The sequence below is a fragment of the Electrophorus electricus genome, chromosome 3 (genome assembly GCF_041902795.1).
Source record: "Electrophorus electricus isolate QZ-2024a chromosome 3, ASM4190279v1, whole genome shotgun sequence".
NCBI lineage: Eukaryota > Metazoa > Chordata > Actinopteri > Gymnotiformes > Gymnotidae > Electrophorus > Electrophorus electricus.
In genome coordinates this window covers 10,129,918-10,152,638 of record NC_137499.1, presented here as the reverse complement: position 1 = coordinate 10,152,638, position 22,721 = coordinate 10,129,918, and the positions used below count along the sequence as shown (strand labels likewise).

Genomic DNA, 22,721 nt, shown 5'->3' with positions numbered 1-22,721 from the left:
GAGCATCAGGGTCAATATCGCTTTTCTGCTTGCTCTTCTCTGAATGACCTTTTGTTGGGTTTCTTGTATGTCGCAACCAGCAGCAGAGCAAATGATGCAATATTAAGACCAACTTCATACATAGATTTGGTCTTTTTGTCCACGAAACACCATCATATATAATTACCAGCCCTGGGTTTCTTATATTATGAGCTTGTTTACGCATGTTCCGTCCATTTGTATCGATTATCTGAATTACGTGTGGTTAGACTTTCTCCTCTTAAAAATACAGTTCTAATGACGTTGAACACCCAGTTAAAATGGATTCACTCAACAAAGGGACTAACAGAAGACGCTTTTGGCTCGCAAATGTAAAGGAGGAACTCCATTATCCTTTCGCTTAACAGCCGAGCGCGCTTACCGATCGTATCACAGAGAAAAGAGAGTCCCAGTATTTCTTCCACTTCTATGAAAATAAATTCCCACAACCTTGTCCTGTTTGATGACTTCTGGTGTAACGAGGAGCCACTGCAACGAGAAAGGAGCATCAGGGTCAATATCGCTTTTCTGCTTGCTCTTCTCTGAATGACCTTTTGTTGGGTTTCTTGTATGTCGCAACCAGCAGCAGAGCAAATGATGCAATATTAAGACCAACTTCATACATAGATTTGGTCTTTTTGTCCACGAAACACCATCATATATAATTACCAGCCCTGGGTTTCTTATATTATGAGCTTGTTTACGCATGTTCCGTCCATTTGTATCGATTATCTGAATTACGTGTGGTTAGACTTTCTCCTCTTAAAAATACAGTTCTAATGACGTTGAACACCCAGTTAAAATGGATTCACTCAACAAAGGGACTAACAGAAGACGCTTTTGGCTCGCAAATGTAAAGGAGGAACTCCATTATCCTTTCGCTTAACAGCCGAGCGCGCTTACCGATCGTATCACAGAGAAAAGAGAGTCCCAGTATTTCTTCCACTCCTATGAAAATAAATTCCCACAACCTTGTCCTGTTTGATGACTTCTGGTGTAACGAGGAGCCACTGCAACGAGAAAGGAGCATCAGGGTCAATATCGCTTTTCTGCTTGCTCTTCTCTGAATGACCTTTTGTTGGGTTTCTTGTATGTCGCAACCAGCAGCAGAGCAAATGATGCAATATTAAGACCAACTTCATACATAGATTTGGTCTTTTTGTCCACGAAACACCATCATATATAATTACCAGCCCTGGGTTTCTTATATTATGAGCTTGTTTACGCATGTTCCGTCCATTTGTATCGATTATCTGAATTACGTGTGGTTAGACTTTCTCCTCTTAAAAATACAGTTCTAATGACGTTGAACACCCAGTTAAAATGGATTCACTCAACAAAGGGACTAACAGAAGACGCTTTTGGCTCGCAAATGTAAAGGAGGAACTCCATCATCCTTTCGCTTAACAGCCGAGCGCGCTTACCGATCGCATCACAGAGAAAACAAAGTCCCAGTATTTCTTCCACTTCTATGAAAATAAATTCCCACAACCTTGTCCTGTTTGATGACTTCTGGTGTAACGAGGAGCCACTGCAACGAGAAAGGAGCATCAGGGTCAATATCGCTTTTCTGCTTGCTCTTCTCTGAATGACCTTTTGTTGGGTTTCTTGTATGTCGCAACCAGCAGCAGAGCAAATGATGCAATATTAAGACCAACTTCATACATAGATTTGGTCTTTTTGTCCACGAAACACCATCATATATAATTACCAGCCCTGGGTTTCTTATATTATGAGCTTGTTTACGCATGTTCCGTCCATTTGTATCGATTATCTGAATTACGTGTGGTTAGACTTTCTCCTCTTAAAAATACAGTTCTAATGACGTTGAACACCCAGTTAAAATGGATTCACTCAACAAAGGGACTAACAGAAGACGCTTTTGGCTCGCAAATGTAAAGGAGGAACTCCATTATCCTTTCGCTTAACAGCCGAGCGCGCTTACCGATCGTATCACAGAGAAAAGAGAGTCCCAGTATTTCTTCCACTTCTATGAAAATAAATTCCCACAACCTTGTCCTGTTTGATGACTTCTGGTGTAACGAGGAGCCACTGCAACGAGAAAGGAGCATCAGGGTCAATATCGCTTTTCTGCTTGCTCTTCTCTGAATGACCTTTTGTTGGGTTTCTTGTATGTCGCAACCAGCAGCAGAGCAAATGATGCAATATTAAGACCAACTTCATACATAGATTTGGTCTTTTTGTCCACGAAACACCATCATATATAATTACCAGCCCTGGGTTTCTTATATTATGAGCTTGTTTACGCATGTTCCGTCCATTTGTATCGATTATCTGAATTACGTGTGGTTAGACTTTCTCCTCTTAAAAATACAGTTCTAATGACGTTGAACACCCAGTTAAAATGGATTCACTCAACAAAGGGACTAACAGAAGACGCTTTTGGCTCGCAAATGTAAAGGAGGAACTCCATTATCCTTTCGCTTAACAGCCGAGCGCGCTTACCGATCGTATCACAGAGAAAAGAGAGTCCCAGTATTTCTTCCACTTCTATGAAAATAAATTCCCACAACCTTGTCCTGTTTGATGACTTCTGGTGTAACGAGGAGCCACTGCAACGAGAAAGGAGCATCAGGGTCAATATCGCTTTTCTGCTTGCTCTTCTCTGAATGACCTTTTGTTGGGTTTCTTGTATGTCGCAACCAGCAGCAGAGCAAATGATGCAATATTAAGACCAACTTCATACATAGATTTGGTCTTTTTGTCCACGAAACACCATCATATATAATTACCAGCCCTGGGTTTCTTATATTATGAGCTTGTTTACGCATGTTCCGTCCATTTGTATCGATTATCTGAATTACGTGTGGTTAGACTTTCTCCTCTTAAAAATACAGTTCTAATGACGTTGAACACCCAGTTAAAATGGATTCACTCAACAAAGGGACTAACAGAAGACGCTTTTGGCTCGCAAATGTAAAGGAGGAACTCCATTATCCTTTCGCTTAACAGCCGAGCGCGCTTACCGATCGTATCACAGAGAAAAGAGAGTCCCAGTATTTCTTCCACTCCTATGAAAATAAATTCCCACAACCTTGTCCTGTTTGATGACTTCTGGTGTAACGAGGAGCCACTGCAACGAGAAAGGAGCATCAGGGTCAATATCGCTTTTCTGCTTGCTCTTCTCTGAATGACCTTTTGTTGGGTTTCTTGTATGTCGCAACCAGCAGCAGAGCAAATGATGCAATATTAAGACCAACTTCATACATAGATTTGGTCTTTTTGTCCACGAAACACCATCATATATAATTACCAGCCCTGGGTTTCTTATATTATGAGCTTGTTTACGCATGTTCCGTCCATTTGTATCGATTATCTGAATTACGTGTGGTTAGACTTTCTCCTCTTAAAAATACAGTTCTAATGACGTTGAACACCCAGTTAAAATGGATTCACTCAACAAAGGGACTAACAGAAGACGCTTTTGGCTCGCAAATGTAAAGGAGGAACTCCATCATCCTTTCGCTTAACAGCCGAGCGCGCTTACCGATCGCATCACAGAGAAAACAAAGTCCCAGTATTTCTTCCACTTCTATGAAAATAAATTCCCACAACCTTGTCCTGTTTGATGACTTCTGGTGTAACGAGGAGCCACTGCAACGAGAAAGGAGCATCAGGGTCAATATCGCTTTTCTGCTTGCTCTTCTCTGAATGACCTTTTGTTGGGTTTCTTGTATGTCGCAACCAGCAGCAGAGCAAATGATGCAATATTAAGACCAACTTCATACATAGATTTGGTCTTTTTGTCCACGAAACACCATCATATATAATTACCAGCCCTGGGTTTCTTATATTATGAGCTTGTTTACGCATGTTCCGTCCATTTGTATCGATTATCTGAATTACGTGTGGTTAGACTTTCTCCTCTTAAAAATACAGTTCTAATGACGTTGAACACCCAGTTAAAATGGATTCACTCAACAAAGGGACTAACAGAAGACGCTTTTGGCTCGCAAATGTAAAGGAGGAACTCCATTATCCTTTCGCTTAACAGCCGAGCGCGCTTACCGATCGTATCACAGAGAAAAGAGAGTCCCAGTATTTCTTCCACTTCTATGAAAATAAATTCCCACAACCTTGTCCTGTTTGATGACTTCTGGTGTAACGAGGAGCCACTGCAACGAGAAAGGAGCATCAGGGTCAATATCGCTTTTCTGCTTGCTCTTCTCTGAATGACCTTTTGTTGGGTTTCTTGTATGTCGCAACCAGCAGCAGAGCAAATGATGCAATATTAAGACCAACTTCATACATAGATTTGGTCTTTTTGTCCACGAAACACCATCATATATAATTACCAGCCCTGGGTTTCTTATATTATGAGCTTGTTTACGCATGTTCCGTCCATTTGTATCGATTATCTGAATTACGTGTGGTTAGACTTTCTCCTCTTAAAAATACAGTTCTAATGACGTTGAACACCCAGTTAAAATGGATTCACTCAACAAAGGGACTAACAGAAGACGCTTTTGGCTCGCAAATGTAAAGGAGGAACTCCATCATCCTTTCGCTTAACAGCCGAGCGCGCTTACCGATCGCATCACAGAGAAAACAAAGTCCCAGTATTTCTTCCACTTCTATGAAAATAAATTCCCACAACCTTGTCCTGTTTGATGACTTCTGGTGTAACGATGAGCCACTGCAACGAGAAAGGAGCATCAGGGTCAATATCGCTTTTCTGCTTGCTCTTCTCTGAATGACCTTTTGTTGGGTTTCTTGTATGTCGCAACCAGCAGCAGAGCAAATGATGCAATATTAAGACCAACTTCATACATAGATTTGGTCTTTTTGTCCACGAAACACCATCATATATAATTACCAGCCCTGGGTTTCTTATATTATGAGCTTGTTTACGCATGTTCCGTCCATTTGTATCGATTATCTGAATTACGTGTGGTTAGACTTTCTCCTCTTAAAAATACAGTTCTAATGACGTTGAACACCCAGTTAAAATGGATTCACTCAACAAAGGGACTAACAGAAGACGCTTTTGGCTCGCAAATGTAAAGGAGGAACTCCATTATCCTTTCGCTTAACAGCCGAGCGCGCTTACCGATCGTATCACAGAGAAAAGAGAGTCCCAGTATTTCTTCCACTCCTATGAAAATAAATTCCCACAACCTTGTCCTGTTTGATGACTTCTGGTGTAACGAGGAGCCACTGCAACGAGAAAGGAGCATCAGGGTCAATATCGCTTTTCTGCTTGCTCTTCTCTGAATGACCTTTTGTTGGGTTTCTTGTATGTCGCAACCAGCAGCAGAGCAAATGATGCAATATTAAGACCAACTTCATACATAGATTTGGTCTTTTTGTCCACGAAACACCATCATATATAATTACCAGCCCTGGGTTTCTTATATTATGAGCTTGTTTACGCATGTTCCGTCCATTTGTATCGACTATCTGAATTACGTGTGGTTAGACTTTCTCCTCTTAAAAATACAGTTCTAATGACGTTGAACACCCAGTTAAAATGGATTCACTCAACAAAGGGACTAACAGAAGACGCTTTTGGCTCGCAAATGTAAAGGAGGAACTCCATTGTCCTTTCGCTTAACAGCCGAGCGCGCTTACCGATCGTATCACAGAGAAAAGAGTCCCAGTATTTCTTCCACTTCTCTGAAAATAAATTCACACAACCTTGTCCTGTTTGATGACTTCTGGTGTAACGAGGAGCCACTGCAACGAGAAAGGAGCATCAGGGTCAATATCGCTTTTCTGCTTGCTCTTCTCTGAATGACCTTTTGTTGGGTTTCTTGTATGTCGCAACCAGCAGCAGAGCAAATGATGCAATATTAAGACCAACTTCATACATAGATTTGGTCTTTTTGTCCACGAAACACCATCATATATAATTACCAGCCCTGGGTTTCTTATATTATGAGCTTGTTTACGCATGTTCCGTCCATTTGTATCGATTATCTGAATTACGTGTGGTTAGACTTTCTCCTCTTAAAAATACAGTTCTAATGACGTTGAACACCCAGTTAAAATGGATTCACTCAACAAAGGGACTAACAGAAGACGCTTTTGGCTCGCAAATGTAAAGGAGGAACTCCATTATCCTTTCGCTTAACAGCCGAGCGCGCTTACCGATCGTATCACAGAGAAAAGAGAGTCCCAGTATTTCTTCCACTTCTATGAAAATAAATTCCCACAACCTTGTCCTGTTTGATGACTTCTGGTGTAACGAGGAGCCACTGCAACGAGAAAGGAGCATCAGGGTCAATATCGCTTTTCTGCTTGCTCTTCTCTGAATGACCTTTTGTTGGGTTTCTTGTATGTCGCAACCAGCAGCAGAGCAAATGATGCAATATTAAGACCAACTTCATACATAGATTTGGTCTTTTTGTCCACGAAACACCATCATATATAATTACCAGCCCTGGGTTTCTTATATTATGAGCTTGTTTACGCATGTTCCGTCCATTTGTATCGATTATCTGAATTACGTGTGGTTAGACTTTCTCCTCTTAAAAATACAGTTCTAATGACGTTGAACACCCAGTTAAAATGGATTCACTCAACAAAGGGACTAACAGAAGACGCTTTTGGCTCGCAAATGTAAAGGAGGAACTCCATCATCCTTTCGCTTAACAGCCGAGCGCGCTTACCGATCGCATCACAGAGAAAACAAAGTCCCAGTATTTCTTCCACTTCTATGAAAATAAATTCCCACAACCTTGTCCTGTTTGATGACTTCTGGTGTAACGAGGAGCCACTGCAACGAGAAAGGAGCATCAGGGTCAATATCGCTTTTCTGCTTGCTCTTCTCTGAATGACCTTTTGTTGGGTTTCTTGTATGTCGCAACCAGCAGCAGAGCAAATGATGCAATATTAAGACCAACTTCATACATAGATTTGGTCTTTTTGTCCACGAAACACCATCATATATAATTACCAGCCCTGGGTTTCTTATATTATGAGCTTGTTTACGCATGTTCCGTCCATTTGTATCGATTATCTGAATTACGTGTGGTTAGACTTTCTCCTCTTAAAAATACAGTTCTAATGACGTTGAACACCCAGTTAAAATGGATTCACTCAACAAAGGGACTAACAGAAGACGCTTTTGGCTCGCAAATGTAAAGGAGGAACTCCATTATCCTTTCGCTTAACAGCCGAGCGCGCTTACCGATCGTATCACAGAGAAAAGAGAGTCCCAGTATTTCTTCCACTTCTATGAAAATAAATTCCCACAACCTTGTCCTGTTTGATGACTTCTGGTGTAACGAGGAGCCACTGCAACGAGAAAGGAGCATCAGGGTCAATATCGCTTTTCTGCTTGCTCTTCTCTGAATGACCTTTTGTTGGGTTTCTTGTATGTCGCAACCAGCAGCAGAGCAAATGATGCAATATTAAGACCAACTTCATACATAGATTTGGTCTTTTTGTCCACGAAACACCATCATATATAATTACCAGCCCTGGGTTTCTTATATTATGAGCTTGTTTACGCATGTTCCGTCCATTTGTATCGATTATCTGAATTACGTGTGGTTAGACTTTCTCCTCTTAAAAATACAGTTCTAATGACGTTGAACACCCAGTTAAAATGGATTCACTCAACAAAGGGACTAACAGAAGACGCTTTTGGCTCGCAAATGTAAAGGAGGAACTCCATCATCCTTTCGCTTAACAGCCGAGCGCGCTTACCGATCGCATCACAGAGAAAACAAAGTCCCAGTATTTCTTCCACTTCTATGAAAATAAATTCCCACAACCTTGTCCTGTTTGATGACTTCTGGTGTAACGATGAGCCACTGCAACGAGAAAGGAGCATCAGGGTCAATATCGCTTTTCTGCTTGCTCTTCTCTGAATGACCTTTTGTTGGGTTTCTTGTATGTCGCAACCAGCAGCAGAGCAAATGATGCAATATTAAGACCAACTTCATACATAGATTTGGTCTTTTTGTCCACGAAACACCATCATATATAATTACCAGCCCTGGGTTTCTTATATTATGAGCTTGTTTACGCATGTTCCGTCCATTTGTATCGATTATCTGAATTACGTGTGGTTAGACTTTCTCCTCTTAAAAATACAGTTCTAATGACGTTGAACACCCAGTTAAAATGGATTCACTCAACAAAGGGACTAACAGAAGACGCTTTTGGCTCGCAAATGTAAAGGAGGAACTCCATTATCCTTTCGCTTAACAGCCGAGCGCGCTTACCGATCGTATCACAGAGAAAAGAGAGTCCCAGTATTTCTTCCACTCCTATGAAAATAAATTCCCACAACCTTGTCCTGTTTGATGACTTCTGGTGTAACGAGGAGCCACTGCAACGAGAAAGGAGCATCAGGGTCAATATCGCTTTTCTGCTTGCTCTTCTCTGAATGACCTTTTGTTGGGTTTCTTGTATGTCGCAACCAGCAGCAGAGCAAATGATGCAATATTAAGACCAACTTCATACATAGATTTGGTCTTTTTGTCCACGAAACACCATCATATATAATTACCAGCCCTGGGTTTCTTATATTATGAGCTTGTTTACGCATGTTCCGTCCATTTGTATCGACTATCTGAATTACGTGTGGTTAGACTTTCTCCTCTTAAAAATACAGTTCTAATGACGTTGAACACCCAGTTAAAATGGATTCACTCAACAAAGGGACTAACAGAAGACGCTTTTGGCTCGCAAATGTAAAGGAGGAACTCCATTATCCTTTCGCTTAACAGCCGAGCGCGCTTACCGATCGTATCACAGAGAAAAGAGTCCCAGTATTTCTTCCACTTCTCTGAAAATAAATTCACACAACCTTGTCCTGTTTGATGACTTCTGGTGTAACGAGGAGCCACTGCAACGAGAAAGGAGCATCAGGGTCAATATCGCTTTTCTGCTTGCTCTTCTCTGAATGACCTTTTGTTGGGTTTCTTGTATGTCGCAACCAGCAGCAGAGCAAATGATGCAATATTAAGACCAACTTCATACATAGATTTGGTCTTTTTGTCCACGAAACACCATCATATATAATTACCAGCCCTGGGTTTCTTATATTATGAGCTTGTTTACGCATGTTCCGTCCATTTGTATCGATTATCTGAATTACGTGTGGTTAGACTTTCTCCTCTTAAAAATACAGTTCTAATGACGTTGAACACCCAGTTAAAATGGATTCACTCAACAAAGGGACTAACATAAGACGCTTTTGGCTCGCAAATGTAAAGGAGGAACTCCATTATCCTTTCGCTTAACAGCCGAGCGCGCTTACCGATCGTATCACAGAGAAAAGAGAGTCCCAGTATTTCTTCCACTTCTATGAAAATAAATTCCCACAACCTTGTCCTGTTTGATGACTTCTGGTGTAACGAGGAGCCACTGCAACGAGAAAGGAGCATCAGGGTCAATATCGCTTTTCTGCTTGCTCTTCTCTGAATGACCTTTTGTTGGGTTTCTTGTATGTCGCAACCAGCAGCAGAGCAAATGATGCAATATTAAGACCAACTTCATACATAGATTTGGTCTTTTTGTCCACGAAACACCATCATATATAATTACCAGCCCTGGGTTTCTTATATTATGAGCTTGTTTACGCATGTTCCGTCCATTTGTATCGATTATCTGAATTACGTGTGGTTAGACTTTCTCCTCTTAAAAATACAGTTCTAATGACGTTGAACACCCAGTTAAAATGGATTCACTCAACAAAGGGACTAACAGAAGACGCTTTTGGCTCGCAAATGTAAAGGAGGAACTCCATCATCCTTTCGCTTAACAGCCGAGCGCGCTTACCGATCGCATCACAGAGAAAACAAAGTCCCAGTATTTCTTCCACTTCTATGAAAATAAATTCCCACAACCTTGTCCTGTTTGATGACTTCTGGTGTAACGAGGAGCCACTGCAACGAGAAAGGAGCATCAGGGTCAATATCGCTTTTCTGCTTGCTCTTCTCTGAATGACCTTTTGTTGGGTTTCTTGTATGTCGCAACCAGCAGCAGAGCAAATGATGCAATATTAAGACCAACTTCATACATAGATTTGGTCTTTTTGTCCACGAAACACCATCATATATAATTACCAGCCCTGGGTTTCTTATATTATGAGCTTGTTTACGCATGTTCCGTCCATTTGTATCGATTATCTGAATTACGTGTGGTTAGACTTTCTCCTCTTAAAAATACAGTTCTAATGACGTTGAACACCCAGTTAAAATGGATTCACTCAACAAAGGGACTAACAGAAGACGCTTTTGGCTCGCAAATGTAAAGGAGGAACTCCATTATCCTTTCGCTTAACAGCCGAGCGCGCTTACCGATCGTATCACAGAGAAAAGAGAGTCCCAGTATTTCTTCCACTCCTATGAAAATAAATTCCCACAACCTTGTCCTGTTTGATGACTTCTGGTGTAACGAGGAGCCACTGCAACGAGAAAGGAGCATCAGGGTCAATATCGCTTTTCTGCTTGCTCTTCTCTGAATGACCTTTTGTTGGGTTTCTTGTATGTCGCAACCAGCAGCAGAGCAAATGATGCAATATTAAGACCAACTTCATACATAGATTTGGTCTTTTTGTCCACGAAACACCATCATATATAATTACCAGCCCTGGGTTTCTTATATTATGAGCTTGTTTACGCATGTTCCGTCCATTTGTATCGATTATCTGAATTACGTGTGGTTAGACTTTCTCCTCTTAAAAATACAGTTCTAATGACGTTGAACACCCAGTTAAAATGGATTCACTCAACAAAGGGACTAACAGAAGACGCTTTTGGCTCGCAAATGTAAAGGAGGAACTCCATTATCCTTTCGCTTAACAGCCGAGCGCGCTTACCGATCGTATCACAGAGAAAAGAGAGTCCCAGTATTTCTTCCACTCCTATGAAAATAAATTCCCACAACCTTGTCCTGTTTGATGACTTCTGGTGTAACGAGGAGCCACTGCAACGAGAAAGGAGCATCAGGGTCAATATCGCTTTTCTGCTTGCTCTTCTCTGAATGACCTTTTGTTGGGTTTCTTGTATGTCGCAACCAGCAGCAGAGCAAATGATGCAATATTAAGACCAACTTCATACATAGATTTGGTCTTTTTGTCCACGAAACACCATCATATATAATTACCAGCCCTGGGTTTCTTATATTATGAGCTTGTTTACGCATGTTCCGTCCATTTGTATCGACTATCTGAATTACGTGTGGTTAGACTTTCTCCTCTTAAAAATACAGTTCTAATGACGTTGAACACCCAGTTAAAATGGATTCACTCAACAAAGGGACTAACAGAAGACGCTTTTGGCTCGCAAATGTAAAGGAGGAACTCCATTATCCTTTCGCTTAACAGCCGAGCGCGCTTACCGATCGTATCACAGAGAAAAGAGTCCCAGTATTTCTTCCACTTCTCTGAAAATAAATTCACACAACCTTGTCCTGTTTGATGACTTCTGGTGTAACGAGGAGCCACTGCAACGAGAAAGGAGCATCAGGGTCAATATCGCTTTTCTGCTTGCTCTTCTCTGAATGACCTTTTGTTGGGTTTCTTGTATGTCGCAACCAGCAGCAGAGCAAATGATGCAATATTAAGACCAACTTCATACATAGATTTGGTCTTTTTGTCCACGAAACACCATCATATATAATTACCAGCCCTGGGTTTCTTATATTATGAGCTTGTTTACGCATGTTCCGTCCATTTGTATCGATTATCTGAATTACGTGTGGTTAGACTTTCTCCTCTTAAAAATACAGTTCTAATGACGTTGAACACCCAGTTAAAATGGATTCACTCAACAAAGGGACTAACAGAAGACGCTTTTGGCTCGCAAATGTAAAGGAGGAACTCCATTATCCTTTCGCTTAACAGCCGAGCGCGCTTACCGATCGTATCACAGAGAAAAGAGAGTCCCAGTATTTCTTCCACTTCTATGAAAATAAATTCCCACAACCTTGTCCTGTTTGATGACTTCTGGTGTAACGAGGAGCCACTGCAACGAGAAAGGAGCATCAGGGTCAATATCGCTTTTCTGCTTGCTCTTCTCTGAATGACCTTTTGTTGGGTTTCTTGTATGTCGCAACCAGCAGCAGAGCAAATGATGCAATATTAAGACCAACTTCATACATAGATTTGGTCTTTTTGTCCACGAAACACCATCATATATAATTACCAGCCCTGGGTTTCTTATATTATGAGCTTGTTTACGCATGTTCCGTCCATTTGTATCGATTATCTGAATTACGTGTGGTTAGACTTTCTCCTCTTAAAAATACAGTTCTAATGACGTTGAACACCCAGTTAAAATGGATTCACTCAACAAAGGGACTAACAGAAGACGCTTTTGGCTCGCAAATGTAAAGGAGGAACTCCATCATCCTTTCGCTTAACAGCCGAGCGCGCTTACCGATCGCATCACAGAGAAAACAAAGTCCCAGTATTTCTTCCACTTCTATGAAAATAAATTCCCACAACCTTGTCCTGTTTGATGACTTCTGGTGTAACGAGGAGCCACTGCAACGAGAAAGGAGCATCAGGGTCAATATCGCTTTTCTGCTTGCTCTTCTCTGAATGACCTTTTGTTGGGTTTCTTGTATGTCGCAACCAGCAGCAGAGCAAATGATGCAATATTAAGACCAACTTCATACATAGATTTGGTCTTTTTGTCCACGAAACACCATCATATATAATTACCAGCCCTGGGTTTCTTATATTATGAGCTTGTTTACGCATGTTCCGTCCATTTGTATCGATTATCTGAATTACGTGTGGTTAGACTTTCTCCTCTTAAAAATACAGTTCTAATGACGTTGAACACCCAGTTAAAATGGATTCACTCAACAAAGGGACTAACAGAAGACGCTTTTGGCTCGCAAATGTAAAGGAGGAACTCCATTATCCTTTCGCTTAACAGCCGAGCGCGCTTACCGATCGTATCACAGAGAAAAGAGAGTCCCAGTATTTCTTCCACTCCTATGAAAATAAATTCCCACAACCTTGTCCTGTTTGATGACTTCTGGTGTAACGAGGAGCCACTGCAACGAGAAAGGAGCATCAGGGTCAATATCGCTTTTCTGCTTGCTCTTCTCTGAATGACCTTTTGTTGGGTTTCTTGTATGTCGCAACCAGCAGCAGAGCAAATGATGCAATATTAAGACCAACTTCATACATAGATTTGGTCTTTTTGTCCACGAAACACCATCATATATAATTACCAGCCCTGGGTTTCTTATATTATGAGCTTGTTTACGCATGTTCCGTCCATTTGTATCGACTATCTGAATTACGTGTGGTTAGACTTTCTCCTCTTAAAAATACAGTTCTAATGACGTTGAACACCCAGTTAAAATGGATTCACTCAACAAAGGGACTAACAGAAGACGCTTTTGGCTCGCAAATGTAAAGGAGGAACTCCATTATCCTTTCGCTTAACAGCCGAGCGCGCTTACCGATCGTATCACAGAGAAAAGAGAGTCCCAGTATTTCTTCCACTTCTATGAAAATAAATTCCCACAACCTTGTCCTGTTTGATGACTTCTGGTGTAACGAGGAGCCACTGCAACGAGAAAGGAGCATCAGGGTCAATATCGCTTTTCTGCTTGCTCTTCTCTGAATGACCTTTTGTTGGGTTTCTTGTATGTCGCAACCAGCAGCAGAGCAAATGATGCAATATTAAGACCAACTTCATACATAGATTTGGTCTTTTTGTCCACGAAACACCATCATATATAATTACCAGCCCTGGGTTTCTTATATTATGAGCTTGTTTACGCATGTTCCGTCCATTTGTATCGATTATCTGAATTACGTGTGGTTAGACTTTCTCCTCTTAAAAATACAGTTCTAATGACGTTGAACACCCAGTTAAAATGGATTCACTCAACAAAGGGACTAACAGAAGACGCTTTTGGCTCGCAAATGTAAAGGAGGAACTCCATTATCCTTTCGCTTAACAGCCGAGCGCGCTTACCGATCGTATCACAGAGAAAAGAGAGTCCCAGTATTTCTTCCACTTCTATGAAAATAAATTCCCACAACCTTGTCCTGTTTGATGACTTCTGGTGTAACGAGGAGCCACTGCAACGAGAAAGGAGCATCAGGGTCAATATCGCTTTTCTGCTTGCTCTTCTCTGAATGACCTTTTGTTGGGTTTCTTGTATGTCGCAACCAGCAGCAGAGCAAATGATGCAATATTAAGACCAACTTCATACATAGATTTGGTCTTTTTGTCCACGAAACACCATCATATATAATTACCAGCCCTGGGTTTCTTATATTATGAGCTTGTTTACGCATGTTCCGTCCATTTGTATCGATTATCTGAATTACGTGTGGTTAGACTTTCTCCTCTTAAAAATACAGTTCTAATGACGTTGAACACCCAGTTAAAATGGATTCACTCAACAAAGGGACTAACAGAAGACGCTTTTGGCTCGCAAATGTAAAGGAGGAACTCCATCATCCTTTCGCTTAACAGCCGAGCGCGCTTACCGATCGCATCACAGAGAAAACAAAGTCCCAGTATTTCTTCCACTTCTATGAAAATAAATTCCCACAACCTTGTCCTGTTTGATGACTTCTGGTGTAACGAGGAGCCACTGCAACGAGAAAGGAGCATCAGGGTCAATATCGCTTTTCTGCTTGCTCTTCTCTGAATGACCTTTTGTTGGGTTTCTTGTATGTCGCAACCAGCAGCAGAGCAAATGATGCAATATTAAGACCAACTTCATACATAGATTTGGTCTTTTTGTCCACGAAACACCATCATATATAATTACCAGCCCTGGGTTTCTTATATTATGAGCTTGTTTACGCATGTTCCGTCCATTTGTATCGATTATCTGAATTACGTGTGGTTAGACTTTCTCCTCTTAAAAATACAGTTCTAATGACGTTGAACACCCAGTTAAAATGGATTCACTCAACAAAGGGACTAACAGAAGACGCTTTTGGCTCGCAAATGTAAAGGAGGAACTCCATTATCCTTTCGCTTAACAGCCGAGCGCGCTTACCGATCGTATCACAGAGAAAAGAGAGTCCCAGTATTTCTTCCACTTCTATGAAAATAAATTCCCACAACCTTGTCCTGTTTGATGACTTCTGGTGTAACGAGGAGGCACTGCAACGAGAAAGGAGCATCAGGGTCAATATCGCTTTTCTGCTTGCTCTTCTCTGAATGACCTTTTGTTGGGTTTCTTGTATGTCGCAACCAGCAGCAGAGCAAATGATGCAATATTAAGACCAACTTCATACATAGATTTGGTCTTTTTGTCCACGAAACACCATCATATATAATTACCAGCCCTGGGTTTCTTATATTATGAGCTTGTTTACGCATGTTCCGTCCATTTGTATCGATTATCTGAATTACGTGTGGTTAGACTTTCTCCTCTTAAAAATACAGTTCTAATGACGTTGAACACCCAGTTAAAATGGATTCACTCAACAAAGGGACTAACAGAAGACGCTTTTGGCTCGCAAATGTAAAGGAGGAACTCCATTATCCTTTCGCTTAACAGCCGAGCGCGCTTACCGATCGTATCACAGAGAAAAGAGAGTCCCAGTATTTCTTCCACTTCTATGAAAATAAATTCCCACAACCTTGTCCTGTTTGATGACTTCTGGTGTAACGAGGAGCCACTGCAACGAGAAAGGAGCATCAGGGTCAATATCGCTTTTCTGCTTGCTCTTCTCTGAATGACCTTTTGTTGGGTTTCTTGTATGTCGCAACCAGCAGCAGAGCAAATGATGCAATATTAAGACCAACTTCATACATAGATTTGGTCTTTTTGTCCACGAAACACCATCATATATAATTACCAGCCCTGGGTTTCTTATATTATGAGCTTGTTTACGCATGTTCCGTCCATTTGTATCGATTATCTGAATTACGTGTGGTTAGACTTTCTCCTCTTAAAAATACAGTTCTAATGACGTTGAACACCCAGTTAAAATGGATTCACTCAACAAAGGGACTAACAGAAGACGCTTTTGGCTCGCAAATGTAAAGGAGGAACTCCATCATCCTTTCGCTTAACAGCCGAGCGCGCTTACCGATCGCATCACAGAGAAAACAAAGTCCCAGTATTTCTTCCACTTCTATGAAAATAAATTCCCACAACCTTGTCCTGTTTGATGACTTCTGGTGTAACGAGGAGCCACTGCAACGAGAAAGGAGCATCAGGGTCAATATCGCTTTTCTGCTTGCTCTTCTCTGAATGACCTTTTGTTGGGTTTCTTGTATGTCGCAACCAGCAGCAGAGCAAATGATGCAATATTAAGACCAACTTCATACATAGATTTGGTCTTTTTGTCCACGAAACACCATCATATATAATTACCAGCCCTGGGTTTCTTATATTATGAGCTTGTTTACGCATGTTCCGTCCATTTGTATCGATTATCTGAATTACGTGTGGTTAGACTTTCTCCTCTTAAAAATACAGTTCTAATGACGTTGAACACCCAGTTAAAATGGATTCACTCAACAAAGGGACTAACAGAAGACGCTTTTGGCTCGCAAATGTAAAGGAGGAACTCCATTATCCTTTCGCTTAACAGCCGAGCGCGCTTACCGATCGTATCACAGAGAAAAGAGAGTCCCAGTATTTCTTCCACTCCTATGAAAATAAATTCCCACAACCTTGTCCTGTTTGATGACTTCTGGTGTAACGAGGAGCCACTGCAACGAGAAAGGAGCATCAGGGTCAATATCGCTTTTCTGCTTGCTCTTCTCTGAATGACCTTTTGTTGGGTTTCTTGTATGTCGCAACCAGCAGCAGAGCAAATGATGCAATATTAAGACCAACTTCATACATAGATTTGGTCTTTTTGTCCACGAAACACCATCATATATAATTACCAGCCCTGGGTTTCTTATATTATGAGCTTGTTTACGCATGTTCCGTCCATTTGTATCGACTATCTGAATTACGTGTGGTTAGACTTTCTCCTCTTAAAAATACAGTTCTAATGACGTTGAACACCCAGTTAAAATGGATTCACTCAACAAAGGGACTAACAGAAGACGCTTTTGGCTCGCAAATGTAAAGGAGGAACTCCATTATCCTTTCGCTTAACAGCCGAGCGCGCTTACCGATCGTATCACAGAGAAAAGAGTCCCAGTATTTCTTCCACTTCTCTGAAAATAAATTCACACAACCTTGTCCTGTTTGATGACTTCTGGTGTAACGAGGAGCCACTGCAACGAGAAAGGAGCATCAGGGTCAATATCGCTTTTCTGCTTGCTCTTCTCTGAATGACCTTTTGTTGGGTTTCTTGTATGTCGCAACCAGCAGCAGAGCAAATGATGCAATATTAAGACCAACTTCATACATAGATTTGGTCTTTTTGTCCACGAAACACCATCATATATAATTACCAGCCCTGGGTTTCTTATATTATGAGCTTGTTTACGCATGTTCCGTCCATTTGTATCGATTATCTGAATTACGTGTGGTTAGACTTTCTCCTCTTAAAAATACAGTTCTAATGACGTTGAACACCCAGTTAAAATGGATTCACTCAACAAAGGGACTAACAGAAGACGCTTTTGGCTCGCAAATGTAAAGGAGGAACTCCATTATCCTTTCGCTTAACAGCCGAGCGCGCTTACCGATCGTATCACAGAGAAAAGAGAGTCCCAGTATTTCTTCCACTTCTATGAAAATAAATTCCCACAACCTTGTCCTGTTTGATGACTTCTGGTGTAACGAGGAGCCACTGCAACGAGAAAGGAGCATCAGGGTCAATATCGCTTTTCTGCTTGCTCTTCTCTGAATGACCTTTTGTTGGGTTTCTTGTATGTCGCAACCAGCAGCAGAGCAAATGATGCAATATTAAGACCAACTTCATACATAGATTTGGTCTTTTTGTCCACGAAACACCATCATATATAATTACCAGCCCTGGGTTTCTTATATTATGAGCTTGTTTACGCATGTTCCGTCCATTTGTATCGATTATCTGAATTACGTGTGGTTAGACTTTCTCCTCTTAAAAATACAGTTCTAATGACGTTGAACACCCAGTTAAAATGGATTCACTCAACAAAGGGGACTAACAGAAGACGCTTTTGGCTCGCAAATGTAAAGGAGGAACTCCATCATCCTTTCGCTTAACAGCCGAGCGCGCTTACCGATCGCATCACAGAGAAAACAAAGTCCCAGTATTTCTTCCACTTCTATGAAAATAAATTCCCACAACCTTGTCCTGTTTGATGACTTCTGGTGTAACGAGGAGCCACTGCAACGAGAAAGGAGCATCAGGGTCAATATCGCTTTTCTGCTTGCTCTTCTCTGAATGACCTTTTGTTGGGTTTCTTGTATGTCGCAACCAGCAGCAGAGCAAATGATGCAATATTAAGACCAACTTCATACATAGATTTGGTCTTTTTGTCCACGAAACACCATCATATATAATTACCAGCCCTGGGTTTCTTATATTATGAGCTTGTTTACGCATGTTCCGTCCATTTGTATCGATTATCTGAATTACGTGTGGTTAGACTTTCTCCTCTTAAAAATACAGTTCTAATGACGTTGAACACCCAGTTAAAATGGATTCACTCAACAAAGGGACTAACAGAAGACGCTTTTGGCTCGCAAATGTAAAGGAGGAACTCCATTATCCTTTCGCTTAACAGCCGAGCGCGCTTACCGATCGTATCACAGAGAAAAGAGAGTCCCAGTATTTCTTCCACTTCTATGAAAATAAATTCCCACAACCTTGTCCTGTTTGATGACTTCTGGTGTAACGAGGAGCCACTGCAACGAGAAAGGAGCATCAGGGTCAATATCGCTTTTCTGCTTGCTCTTCTCTGAATGACCTTTTGTTGGGTTTCTTGTATGTCGCAACCAGCAGCAGAGCAAATGATGCAATATTAAGACCAACTTCATACATAGATTTGGTCTTTTTGTCCACGAAACACCATCATATATAATTACCAGCCCTGGGTTTCTTATATTATGAGCTTGTTTACGCATGTTCCGTCCATTTGTATCGATTATCTGAATTACGTGTGGTTAGACTTTCTCCTCTTAAAAATACAGTTCTAATGACGTTGAACACCCAGTTAAAATGGATTCACTCAACAAAGGGACTAACAGAAGACGCTTTTGGCTCGCAAATGTAAAGGAGGAACTCCATTATCCTTTCGCTTAACAGCCGAGCGCGCTTACCGATCGTATCACAGAGAAAAGAGAGTCCCAGTATTTCTTCCACTCCTATGAAAATAAATTCCCACAACCTTGTCCTGTTTGATGACTTCTGGTGTAACGAGGAGCCACTGCAACGAGAAAGGAGCATCAGGGTCAATATCGCTTTTCTGCTTGCTCTTCTCTGAATGACCTTTTGTTGGGTTTCTTGTATGTCGCAACCAGCAGCAGAGCAAATGATGCAATATTAAGACCAACTTCATACATAGATTTGGTCTTTTTGTCCACGAAACACCATCATATATAATTACCAGCCCTGGGTTTCTTATATTATGAGCTTGTTTACGCATGTTCCGTCCATTTGTATCGATTATCTGAATTACGTGTGGTTAGACTTTCTCCTCTTAAAAATACAGTTCTAATGACGTTGAACACCCAGTTAAAATGGATTCACTCAACAAAGGGACTAACAGAAGACGCTTTTGGCTCGCAAATGTAGAGGAACTCCATTATCCTTTCGCTTAACAGCCGAGCGCGCTTACCGATCGTATCACAGAGAAAAGAGAGTCCCAGTATTTCTTCCACTTCTCTGAAAATAAATTCACACAACTTTGTTTTCTCTGTGATGCGATTGCTGTTCCATTGCTTTTGAAGTAACGACGAGCCACTGCAAAGAGAAAGCAGCATCAGGGTCAATATCCCTTTTCTACTGCTTTACACTCCCAAGTGTAAATGAAAGGGGTTAAAATCTTAGAAGGAGGCACTCCATTATTAGGCACATGAATGGAACAGGTGTTAGCTGAGTTATTGGTACTTGAGACTCCCAAGCTGCAGATCACCAGAGCGCGAGCACCAGGTTAAGTATGCTTTTAATGTTAAATTTCTTGACTCTGTGCAACACACCGCAAGCATCGCTAACGTCCAGCTGAACATATCAGCGTTAATGGGCTGCGAGAGCAAACGCGTGAAAAAGCAGAGTATGGTTGCCTGGCTAGCTCAGTCGGTAGAGCATGAGACTCTTAATCTCAGGGTCGTGGGTTCAAGCCCCACGTTGGGCGTGATGTTATCTCTCTTTGTCTTTCAGAGTTGAGTAGAACTATTTCAAGCAATCTAAGACTTTGCTAGTGAAAAAACAAAACACAGCAACTACCCGGTCAGCGTCCCTGGGTGGGCTTGAACCACCATCCTTTCGGTTAACAGCCGAACGCGCTAACCTATTGCGCCACAGAGACATGTGTTACTGTTTATACAGTTCACGCCAGCAGCTGAGCAAATGATGCAATATTAAGACCAAATGTAAAGGAGGAACTCCATCATCCTTTCGCTTAAGAGCCGAGCGCGCTTACCGATCGTATCACAGAGAAAAGAGTCCCAGTATTTCTTCCACTTCTCTGAAAATAAATTCACACAACCTTGTCCTGTTTGATGACTTCTGGTGTAACGAGGAGCCACTGCAACGAGAAAGGAGCATCAGGGTCAATATCGCTTTTCTGCTTGCTCTTCTCTGAATGACCTTTTGTTGGGTTTCTTGTATGTCGCAACCAGCAGCAGAGCAAATGATGCAATATTAAGACCAACTTCATACATAGATTTGGTCTTTTTGTCCACGAAACACCATCATATATAATTACCAGCCCTGGGTTTCTTATATTATGAGCTTGTTTACGCATGTTCCGTCCATTTGTTTCGATTATCTGAATTACGTGTGGTTAGACTTTCTCCTCTTAAAAATACAGTTCTAATGACGTTGAACACCCAGTTAAAATGGATTCACTCAACAAAGGGACTAACAGAAGACGCTTTTGGCTCGCAAATGTAAAGGAGGAACTCCATTATCCTTTCGCTTAACAGCCGAGCGCGCTTACCGATCGTATCACAGAGAAAAGAGAGTCCCAGTATTTCTTCCACTTCTATGAAAATAAATTCCCACAACCTTGTCCTGTTTGATGACTTCTGGTGTAACGAGGAGCCACTGCAACGAGAAAGGAGCATCAGGGTCAATATCGCTTTTCTGCTTGCTCTTCTCTGAATGACCTTTTGTTGGGTTTCTTGTATGTCGCAACCAGCAGCAGAGCAAATGATGCAATATTAAGACCAACTTCATACATAGATTTGGTCTTTTTGTCCACGAAACACCATCATATATAATTACCAGCCCTGGGTTTCTTATATTATGAGCTTGTTTACGCATGTTCCGTCCATTTGTATCGATTATCTGAATTACGTGTGGTTAGACTTTCTCCTCTTAAAAATACAGTTCTAATGACGTTGAACACCCAGTTAAAATGGATTCACTCAACAAAGGGACTAACAGAAGACGCTTTTGGCTCGCAAATGTAAAGGAGGAACTCCATCATCCTTTCGCTTAACAGCCGAGCGCGCTTACCGATCGCATCACAGAGAAAACAAAGTCCCAGTATTTCTTCCACTTCTATGAAAATAAATTCCCACAACCTTGTCCTGTTTGATGACTTCTGGTGTAACGAGGAGCCACTGCAACGAGAAAGGAGCATCAGGGTCAATATCGCTTTTCTGCTTGCTCTTCTCTGAATGACCTTTTGTTGGGTTTCTTGTATGTCGCAACCAGCAGCAGAGCAAATGATGCAATATTAAGACCAACTTCATACATAGATTTGGTCTTTTTGTCCACGAAACACCATCATATATAATTACCAGCCCTGGGTTTCTTATATTATGAGCTTGTTTACGCATGTTCCGTCCATTTGTATCGATTATCTGAATTACGTGTGGTTAGACTTTCTCCTCTTAAAAATACAGTTCTAATGACGTTGAACACCCAGTTAAAATGGATTCACTCAACAAAGGGACTAACAGAAGACGCTTTTGGCTCGCAAATGTAAAGGAGGAACTCCATTATCCTTTCGCTTAACAGCCGAGCGCGCTTACCGATCGTATCACAGAGAAAAGAGAGTCCCAGTATTTCTTCCACTTCTATGAAAATAAATTCCCACAACCTTGTCCTGTTTGATGACTTCTGGTGTAACGAGGAGCCACTGCAACGAGAAAGGAGCATCAGGGTCAATATCGCTTTTCTGCTTGCTCTTCTCTGAATGACCTTTTGTTGGGTTTCTTGTATGTCGCAACCAGCAGCAGAGCAAATGATGCAATATTAAGACCAACTTCATACATAGATTTGGTCTTTTTGTCCACGAAACACCATCATATATAATTACCAGCCCTGGGTTTCTTATATTATGAGCTTGTTTACGCATGTTCCGTCCATTTGTATCGATTATCTGAATTACGTGTGGTTAGACTTTCTCCTCTTAAAAATACAGTTCTAATGACGTTGAACACCCAGTTAAAATGGATTCACTCAACAAAGGGACTAACAGAAGACGCTTTTGGCTCGCAAATGTAAAGGAGGAACTCCATTATCCTTTCGCTTAACAGCCGAGCGCGCTTACCGATCGTATCACAGAGAAAAGAGAGTCCCAGTATTTCTTCCACTCCTATGAAAATAAATTCCCACAACCTTGTCCTGTTTGATGACTTCTGGTGTAACGAGGAGCCACTGCAACGAGAAAGGAGCATCAGGGTCAATATCGCTTTTCTGCTTGCTCTTCTCTGAATGA

At 41.3% G+C, this 22,721-nt stretch overlaps 2 non-coding genes across 2 annotated transcripts; one reads left to right on the top strand and one right to left on the bottom strand.

The window, feature by feature from the left end:
* Positions 1–20,110: 20,110 nt before the first annotated feature.
* trnak-cuu (transfer RNA lysine (anticodon CUU)) lies at positions 20,111–20,183 on the top strand. Its single transcript has one exon. It is a non-coding gene; the product is annotated as a tRNA-Lys (tRNA).
* Positions 20,184–20,283: 100 nt separating this feature from the next.
* On the bottom strand, positions 20,284–20,357 carry trnan-guu (transfer RNA asparagine (anticodon GUU)). The gene has a single exon. It is a non-coding gene; the product is annotated as a tRNA-Asn (tRNA).
* Positions 20,358–22,721: the final 2,364 nt, after the last annotated feature.